General features: G+C 37.0%; 1 pseudogene; it reads left to right on the top strand.

Moving 5' to 3' along the window:
* Nucleotides 1-433: 433 nt before the first annotated feature.
* LOC108296218 lies at nt 434-1,901 on the top strand (annotated as a pseudogene).
* Nucleotides 1,902-10,588: the final 8,687 nt, after the last annotated feature.

The raw sequence follows: 10,588 nt of genomic DNA, 5'->3' as shown, positions 1-10,588 counted from the left end.
AAAGATGATTTGAAGAGCTGAACGTAAGTTGTTCTGTTTTAAAATTGTTTTACTAACAGCATTTTTAGAACTCTCATTTAATCTGTGATGACAAAGAAGTCTGCAGTCACCATCCTGGTATAATATTCACTTGGATTTTATATATTTTAAAACTCAATTTTCTACAATAACATATTTGATTATCAGTCACCTTATTACTTATTAGATAGTAAAACATGAATGAGGTCTTATTTGAATGTATAATATACTCATACTTATTTATTAAGCTGTGTCTGCTATTCTGTAAAATATCATAATATCTCTGATATTCTGGGTTACAATGACAGCATGCAATTTGTATACTATCTCTTATAATAACATTTATTTTTTGAGGGGTGTAGGGGGTGGTGTGCTCATCATTTCTAATCATTTTCAGAGTGCCTTGAGCCGATTCTCACAGGCCTGGCCACCGGCTCCTGCTCCGCCCTGGATTGGTAACTTATGTCGATCTTGATGAAAGAGCAATTGATACTCTCAGGGAATTTAATGAAGAAGGAGCTTTGTCTGTACTAGGGCAGTTCAAGGAAAGTGGCTTATCACATGTTCAAAACAAAAGTGCATTTTTATGTGGAGTTATGAAGATCTACAGGCAGAGAGAGAAACAGGAGCAAGGTGCAAGAGTCCGCAAAGGGACCTGATGAAGTGAAGATCAGGCCTTGCTTGAGAGAACTGGTTATACTCTGGATGTAACCACAGGACAGAGGAAGTATCGTGCTCCTCCACCAGACAGTGTGTGCTCTGGGTGCAACCTGGAATTGGAACAGAGGTGTTTGTATGTAAAATACCAAGATTTATATGAGGATGAATTGGTGCCCGTTTTTGAGAAGGCAGAACCCATTTGGGATCTACATCTTATGATGGATCTACTCTCTGGTCAGAATAGAGGGTATGCATTTATCACCTTCTGTGGAAATGAAACTGTACAGGAAGCTGTGAAACTGTGTGACAGCTGTGAAATTCACCCTGGTAAACATCTTGCAGTGTGCATTTCTGTGGCAAACAACAGACTTTTGTTGGATCCATTCTTAAGTTCTGGAAGAATTCAGTAAAGTCACAGAGGGTTAGGTGAAGGTTATTCTCTATCATCAACCTGATGACAAAAAAGAAGAATCCGGGATTCTGCTTCTTTGAATATGAGGATCACAAGTCAGCAGCAGAAGTCACGTGCTGGCTGGTAAGTGGAAAAATTACTCATATGGGGAAATGTAGTTACAGTTGAATGGGCTGACCCCATGGAAGAACCAGATCCAGAAGTCATGGCTAAGGTACAAGTTTTGTTTCTGAGAAACTTGGCTACTACAGTAACAGAGAAAATATTGGAAAAGTCATTTTCTGAATTTGGAAAACTCTAAAGAGTTAGGAAGTTGAAAGATTATACATTCTTTCATTTTGAAGACAGAGGAGCAGCTGTTAAGGCTATGGATGAAATGAATGGCAAAGAAATAGAAGGGGAAGAAATTGAAATAGTCTTAGCCAAACCACCAGACAAGAAAAGGAAAGAGAGCCAAGCTGCTACAGACCTGCAGAAGTACTGCGTATGAATGTTATTACCACCACCTTTCTCCTTGCATGCCACCTCCAATTAGAGATCACGGTTATAGTGAGGGGAGAGGTGGATATGGCTACATTCACCTTACTGTGGCTATGAAGATTACTATGATGATTACTATGGTTATGATTATCACTACTACTGTGGATGCTATGAAGATCCCTACAATAGCTATAATGATGGCTATGCAGTAAGAGGAAGAGGAGGAGGAAGGGGAGGGTGAGGTGCTCCACCACCACCAAGAGATAAGGGAATACCACCTCCAAGAGGTAGAGCTGGCTATTCACAGAGTGGGGGCATCTGCTGTCTCTAAGGGCAGAAACCTAAGAGATTCCATCTGCATAATAAGAACGTTGGTCTCCACAACCTCTTATTTTAACCCAGATACTCCTTTCTAGTCATTCCAGGTCTTTAGATAATAACTCTTTCAACCAGCTGACAACCTGAAAATCTTTGAATATACCTAGGATCTGCAAGCTTCCAGCTTCAAGCTATTCTGCCTTTCTGAACTGAACCAATGTACAGCTCACATATATTGATTGATGTTTTATGTCTCCCTAAAGCAGAAAACCAAGCTGTAACATAGCCACTTCAGGTACATGTTCTCAGGCCCTCTTGAGACTGCACCACAGACCATTGTCACTTATACAGGGCTCAGAATAAACTTCCTTAAATATTTTACAAAGTTTGTTTTTTTCAGTCAACAACATAAACATCCAAAAGAAATGAGAAAAAAAATCACATTGCATTTTCTTATTGTGTCTATCTTTAATTTTATCTGGTATCATTTTTTTTCTTTCTTGATTAACTTGCACTGCTCATTTTTATCTCATTCATTTTTCTTATCAGCAATTTATATCACCATATTCGGTTTTACAACAAATGAAATTATTACTGTTGCTAATTCAAATAGCACAAAATTCAACTGTTATTGAATACACATGTACAACACATAGTTTTGTTCATTAAATTTATCTTTAAATAATTCTATGTTTACCATAGTATTACCGTTACTTAGATTCCATCTATGACAATTGAGGACAGTGAGAAAACGTTCAAATCACAGCCAGAGCATATGATGGAAATATAACAATTTACAAGGCCAGAGTTGTAGAAGAAAGAAAATTTCCCCTTTGCTCTCCAAAGTTTTGCTAAAAAAATTCCACTAATGAAAAATAAATATGAAAAATGTTATGCAAATTAATTAATGAGCACGAACAACAGAGTGGTTACTCCAAATATCCCAATGGGGCATTGTTACTAACACAGCCATTTTTTCTGAAGGGGAAGGAGAGATGGGAAATATAAATAATTATGTTGAGGAAAAATAAGTAATTATTATGGCAAAAACTGCAATTACTCTTGAACTGACCTAATACTACGGAGAATGAATGGATCAGGAAACAGAGATTAATTTGTAAATGGTTCTCTTTGGAAACAGAATGACATGATAAACATTATCTTATAACATGTCTATTTAAAGCCCATTCAAAAGTGGGCAAAGGATATGGACAGATACTTTACAAAAGAAGACATACATGAGGCCAACAAACATATGAAAAAATGCTGCTCATCACTGGTCATCAGAGAAATGCAAATCAAAACTAAATTGAGATACCATCTCATGCCAGTTAGAATGGCTATCACTAAAAAATCCGGAGACAACAGATGCTGGAGAGGATGTGGAGAAATAGGAACACTTTTGCACTGTTGGTGGGAGTGTAAATTAGTTCAACCATTGTGGAAGACAGTGTGGCGATTCCTCAAGGACCTAGAAATAGAAATTCCATTTGACCCAGCAATCCCATTACTGGGTATATATCCAAAGGATTATAAATCATTCTGCTATAAGGACACATGCACATGAATGTTCATTGCAGCACTGTTTACAATAGCAAAGACCTGGAACCAACCCAAATGCCCATTGATGATAGACTGGACAGGGAAAATGTGGCACATATACACCATGGAATATTATGCAGCCATAAAAAACGATGAGATTGTGTCCTTTGTAGGGACATGGATGAACCTGGAAACCGTCATTCTCAGCAAACTGACAGAAGAACAGAAGATCAAACACCGCATGTTCTCACTCATAGGTGGGTGTTGAACAATGAGAACACATGGAAACAGGGAGGGGAGCACTACACACTGGGGTCAGTTGGGGGGAAATAGGAGAGGGACGGTGGGGGGTGGGGAGCTGGGGAGAGATAGCAAGGGGAGAGGTGCCAGATGTAGGTGATGGTGAGGAAGGCAGCAAATCACAGCCATGTGTGTACCTATGCAGCAATCTTGCATGTTCTTCACATGTACCCCTAAACCTAAAATGCAATAAAATAAAGGGGGGGAAATGTCTGTTTAGATATGGCAACATTTTTTGTCTTCTTTAACAGATAATGAGATAACAGTAAGCAGAAGGAAAAACAAATCTTTTTCATGGATACTTCAAGTATTTTGTAGATGGGGGAAAGTCTCATTCTGCATCTGTTGATCTTTACACCAGGGAGCAATATTTTCGCGTGAAATGTTTTAGTTTCCTTTACAGAGTTAATAGAAGATGACAGAAGTAAAGTGGTGTTTTGACCAGAGTCAAGAAATAGATTTGAGATTCTTAATTACTAATGTGATCTTCTCCAGATTGCATTACATGGCATGCTTTCAAACAGAACATCTTGGCTTAACTTTATTAACCTCTTTGATAAGCCAATGCAAATTAGCAATAACCAAATAAAATACTAAATAAAGAAATAGATGTGTCCATGTGGTACAGAAATGACATTAAAAGACCAAGTTGATTTAATTTAAAAGAGTACAGATGGATTTTCTTTTTTAATCCACTCCTTTCCCAATTATCCTATATTCATATTGTCACTCAGTTTTGTCTTACATAATTAGAATTGTTCGTTTTATTAAAAGAAAAACTTCAGCCAAGTTAAATTTAAAGGAGTTCAATTGAGCAATGAACAACTTATAAATGGGGCAGCCCCTAGAATCAAAGTAGATTCAGAGAGATTACAGGGGTGCCTCATGGTCAGAACAAATTTATAGACAATAAAAAAAAGGAAAGTGACATAAAGAAATTGAAAGTGAAGTACAAAAACAGCTGGATTGGCTACAGCTCAGAATTTACCTTATCTGAACACAGTCTGAAAACTCAGCAGTGTATGACTGGTTGAACTATGACTGCTGGGATTGACCAAGACTCAGTGACTGTTAAAGGTGTGTCCTCCTAAATTAGGCTTTCAATCTTGTCTTCCTATTAAGCTGGTTTACAGTTCATCCACAAGGAATCAAATATAGAAGTACAGAGTCCTTCTCAGGCCATATTTAGTTTGCTTTAACAATTCTTACCTTTTGGTCATTTTTCTCAATTTTGAGAAATTGACCAAAACTTTAGTTATTAATATAACTGTCATCATCACAAATATACTTATTTGGTCTTGAAACCCAGTGAGAATCAGAACAACAGTGAGTTTCACAAAGGTAGGAACAAGGACTGAATAGAGGGTACCTCCTTATGCAGGAACATTCTGTTTACAGAAGAATAACAAATCCTGCTCCAGTCTGGTCTAAGATCTATGTGTTTCTTTAAAGTCTTCATTTGATTATGTCGCATTTAGCATGAGTGACTACATTTTTGTTTGACTTGCTCTATTAGGGTCTGGTACATGAGCTCAGTCCAAAACAATGGCCTCCAATGATTTTGTTTTAAAACCCCCTTTTTGGCCAAATTCTTACTTAGGTGAGAATGTGACCAAACTTAGGACTTAGTGCCACTCTCAGTTACTATCATTTTTGGTTTCCAATCTCAGCATGTCATTCATAGTTTATGGTGTCCTCATGGTCACACATTTCTTTCAGCTTTTGTCATTCCAGTTGAAAAGAGACCATTTGACATTCTAGATATGCTGTATGCAAACATTTAAAATACAGTGGGCCAGGGAGACTATTATCATGACTATGAGGAGGAAAATAACAAGAGTTTGGAGTATGCGCCTTATCCAGGGTCCCTGTAAACTAAACAACCTAAAATCAAATAGTTCAAAGAATGAGCTAAAGAGTCTACTCACTTAACTAAGCAGTCTCTTTATTAATCCCCTACAACTGGATCTCTAGAATACCTGATGTTTTCTTCACAGGCCATAAGTGCCAGCACAGATGTTTTGCTGTTTATCCAATTATATTATTCAGCATAATTTTCACAAGAGAATTTAAAGTCTATTGTTGTAACCATAATCCTTACAGTAGAATCTGCCATAGAGCCTATTGTGAGGAATACATTTCTATTTATTGCCTCTTTTATTCCAAATCATGGAAAAAGCTCTGACAAATCATGTCCTTCTCTTATAGAAGAGTGAAAGCCTCTGGCAATGTTATCTTTAACTCATAATGTGGGTTAAGAGCAATGAATCAACTGGGTACAGTGGCTCATGCCTATGATGCCAGCACTTTGGGAGACTGAGGTGGGCAGATCATGAGGTCAAGAGATCAAGACCATCCTGGCCAACATTGTCAAACCCCATCTCTACTAAAAATGTAAAAAACATAGCTGGGTGTGGTGGCATGCACATGTAGTCCAAGCTACTCAGGAAGCTGAGGCAGGAGAATCTCTTGAACCTGGGAGGTAGAGATTGCACCACCACTGCACTCCAACTTGACAACTGAGCTGGACTCTGTCTAAAAAAAAAAAAAGAAAAAAAGCAATGAATCAGTGATCTGTTTCTGACTGATTATGAGACAATGTACTTAACATTAAAGTTTCTCACCTACATTGGGCCTTCATCTTTTACTGATCAAAGTACGAAGTTATCCATGTATAAGACTGACTATAAAATTCTTCACAGATGAAAGTATGCCTCATAAGTGCATACAACATACCCCCTTTTATTTCTATTGTTCACAGAGGCATAGCAAAACAAAACAAAACAAAACAAAACAAAAACAAAATAAGTCTTGATCTGTTGTCTTGCGAAAGGCTGTTCTCTATTTCTGGGGATAGACTACCCTGGTTGGCTTTTTCTTAAGGTTTCCAGTGGATGAACAGTTGCAACAGCATGGAGGATCCTTCTTAGTTGTGAGATTAGGAACCCAAAGTTCAAGGTTCCAAAGTTTTGCTGCAATATGGATAGCAAGAACAGTCTTTCTATGATGAACCCAGAATATACAATCTTCAGGTTCTAGACTGTGGAGCAGTTTGTTATCCTCAGTAAACAATAAAAAGCTTTCTTTACCTGGTGAAAATATACTGTCACTTAAAAACTTAGTGTTATAACATCAGCTCTCTTGCATTGTAGAGCTTTTAAACAACCAGAAAATATGCATTATAAATAACAATTAAATAAAACCCCTTTATAAAATGTTTAAATGACCCATCAGGTGACCAAATATACCTGAATCTTTGATTGTTTTCCCAGGATTATGGGACCAGTATAAACTATTTGCAATTTATAAGCTACCACACCAGTATATTAAATTTGGATTATTTTGTCTTTTCTATGATAAGTCATAGAATGCAGAACTTTTAACAATAAGAGCTTTAAGGACTCAGGAAGGACAAGGTGGCCATCCCGGTTCTCCATAACTCCATGCTTAATTAACATTTGATTTATAGCCTCTTGAATACCAGTTGTTTCTCCAAATTAAGAGCATATCACTGACAGCTGATGGGTTATCATAGATAACTTGACTTAGACCATGGAATTTATTCAAATTGTATATCTAAACAATTTCATTATCAGCTGACTTAGCATGAATATATGGTGAAATATTTTCTTGGTATTTAATTAATTTTTGTTTTACTTATGTTATCAATTTTATAATCCAGTCAGTCTTTTCATTAAAGTTCCAGAAATTCTTACCCAGTTGAATTGACATAATTGTAAAGTTATTAGAAACCTGTATTCAAGACTGCTTTTTAGCGTTCTTTCCATCCTTTCATAAACCTCCTAAAAGATAACATATTCACTTTGCATGCTTGTGAAGTTTTCAGAAACTGAATCAGTATTAAGCAATTAGCTGTGGAAATAATTTTAAGTGGAGTTAAAAACACAATTGACAAGGATATTTGGTTATTTCTGTGGTCTACAATAGCTTAACACAATAACCATAATTATGATTGATAGCATATGCTCAAGACATTAGAATTATAGAAATCCCACATAGTTTTGGAATATATATTAATATCATTCACTAAAATATAATGAAAAGAAGATTAAAATTAAAAATTTTCTTTTGACAATGCTTACCTTCTAATTAAACATGTCAAATAATTCTGTTTACCTCTTTTTTGGATTCTTCAGGAGCCTGCTGCTGCATCTCAGTTAGACATCAAAAAAGAAAATTTCGAAAGTGAAATTTGATTTTGGAAAGCCTATAAAATATGATAAAAGTTTAAAATACTTGATATTATGAAATAGAATTCCAGAATTCCAGGTTGTCATATGTCATTCATTTAGCCAAAATGACTCAAAATATTTTTGAAAACGCAAAAGCCTTTTAGTCATTGATAGAGGGAAGACTTAGCTTTCCAAACAGTCTGTCTGTTCTCTTTCTCTTTTTTTTCCAGTAGTTTATTAAAAAGACAAAAAAAATTAATTATATTTTAATATTACATGAAAATCTTGTTCAAGAGAGAAAGTCCAATTTCACCCTTTCATTAGTGTATTATTTATTTCAACCCCAACTTTTAATAAAACCTTATAGACAAATCTTTTCAATCTTAATTAGACCAGGACTTTAAGAAAACCCTGTTTTTGCTTTTATTTCAATGTTCAATTCACAGAAAAAATGGAAAATACCCCTTTAAATTTAGTCAGTATGTTCACATATGTTACATAAAGGGCAAGTCAATTTTAAGTAAGGAAAAGAGTTACTAGTATTTGGGTAGACTTTTGATCCTCCTCCTCTTTAAAGAAATTAAGGAGAGAGATGTATATTATTTAACTACAACATGACTTTCTTAAATCCAGTTAGACTGTGATCATTCTGTTATTTAGGCAAGGTGTTTTTGTTTTTTTGTTTTTGACATGGAGTCTTGCTCTGTCGCCTGCGCTTGAGTGCAATGGTGTGATCTTGGCTCACTGCAACCTCCGCCTTCCAGGTTCAAGTGGTTCTCCTGCCTCAGCCTCACAAGTAGCTGGGACTACAGGTGTCCACCACCATGCTCGGGACGAATTTTTGTATTTTTAGTAGAGGTGAGGTTTTGCCATGTTGGCCAGGCTGGTCTCGAACTCCTGAGCTCAAGTGATCCATCTGTCTCAGCCTCCCAAAGTGCTGGGATTGCGGGCATGAGCCACCACGTCCAGCCACAAGCCTGCTCTTGGTCCTGGAGAGAGATATTATCTCCTCCCTCAAGGTTACTCATTGCAAACAACTCTGAGAAATGGTCCAAGTAAAGAACAATTAGGGCTTTGTGTTCTTGGTGTACCCAATAAGAAAATTCAGAGACTCTCAGGGCTTGTGGTAATTGTGTCTTTCGGCAGGTAGCTTAAAGGAATAAGCAAAGGCTGGGCGTGGTGGCTCACGCCTGTAATCCCAGCACTTTGGGAGGCCGAGGCGGGTGGATCACGAGGTCAAGAGATCGAGACCATCTTGGTCAACATGGTGAAACCCCGTCTCTACTAAAACTACAAAAAAAATCAGCTGGGCATGGTGGTGCATGCCTGTAATCCCAGCTACTCAGGAGGCTGAGGCAGGAGAATTGCCTGAACCCAGGAGGCGGAGGTTGCGGTGAGCCGAGATCGCGCCATTGCACTCCAGCCTGGGTAACAAAAGCCAAACTCCGTCTCAAAAAAAAAAAAAAGGAATAAGTAAACGAATTTTAAACAATGCCTTAACCCTCTAAATGAGGCAAAAATTTACATTTCCATGCCTTCTTATAGTAGTTTACCAAGAACACCTTTCATTCTTATCACGTATCTTGCACATAAAACTATTTTTTTCAGTAGCCTCAATCATATGTTATAATGGTAACTCAGCAACTTTTACTCCTGGTGAAAAAATTTCCTTTCAGGAACCTTTTCACAACTTACACAGACCATCTACTATATGCCTAGACTTTCTGACTTGTCCTAAATATCCCTCTTTTTAACAAACAGTTGTTATGCTTTGGGACAAGAATTTACCACACAAGATCCTTTTTTAAACAAAACATCTTTTATTTATAACCGTCATTGTATGGCTAGGAGGCAAGGCTAATTTCACATTGTAGGCCTTCCCTAGAATCTAATGCTTGAAAATTTATTGAACAACTTTTAAAAATCAAAGAAGCAGTTTATGATCTTAAAGTATTTAGCAAACCTGATATCGGACCTATATAATTTAGAGCAAATGTTTACATTTTTAATACATTTTAATTTTAACAATAATCTTTAAAACTGTCTCCTTTTCCTGAAGATTACTTAAGTTACCCGAGCTAAAGAAAAGGCTACACTCTTTTTTTTGACAAAATATTTGATTTAGGATTTTATTATTATTATACAATCAATTAAAACTCTTTCATATTACACACACATGTAAATACACAGAGTCTTTCCTAAGCCACAAATTAGACCCTAATCCCAGGCTGTCATTATGAAAAGGGAAAGCACAGCTACTTGGTTACAATTTACAAGGTCAAGCTCCCAAGGGCATGACTGACCAGTTTTCTGGGCTGTCTTGAACCGTGGGTCTATGGGGTCTTAGGCACACATTTTATCCTAAGGTAGCCCTCTTTATTGCACAACAATACAGAAAGACACAAAAAGCACACCAAATTCATTACATCTTAAGACCATCCTCAGAATTCTTTTTATTGTTAGTCAAAACTTTACAGAGGAGATAAACAGGGACTTTTACCATCTGTTTAACCAGTTTTCACAGAGAGAGAGAGAGAGAGAGAGAGGGGCCAGAGTCAGACTTGTAAGAAATTCTTACCCTTTTGTCAACATGTTAGGCTTCTGGGTATCCTTTCCCTGAGTGAGCCTAGTGACCCTGCTTGCCCTGGGGGCCAAGCTGTATGAT

Source organism: Cebus imitator, unplaced genomic scaffold (assembly GCF_001604975.1).
Source record: "Cebus imitator isolate Cc_AM_T3 unplaced genomic scaffold, Cebus_imitator-1.0 Scaffold691, whole genome shotgun sequence".
Classification (NCBI taxonomy): Eukaryota; Metazoa; Chordata; class Mammalia; order Primates; family Cebidae; genus Cebus; species Cebus imitator.
This window is presented reverse-complemented; position numbering and strand designations above follow the sequence as displayed.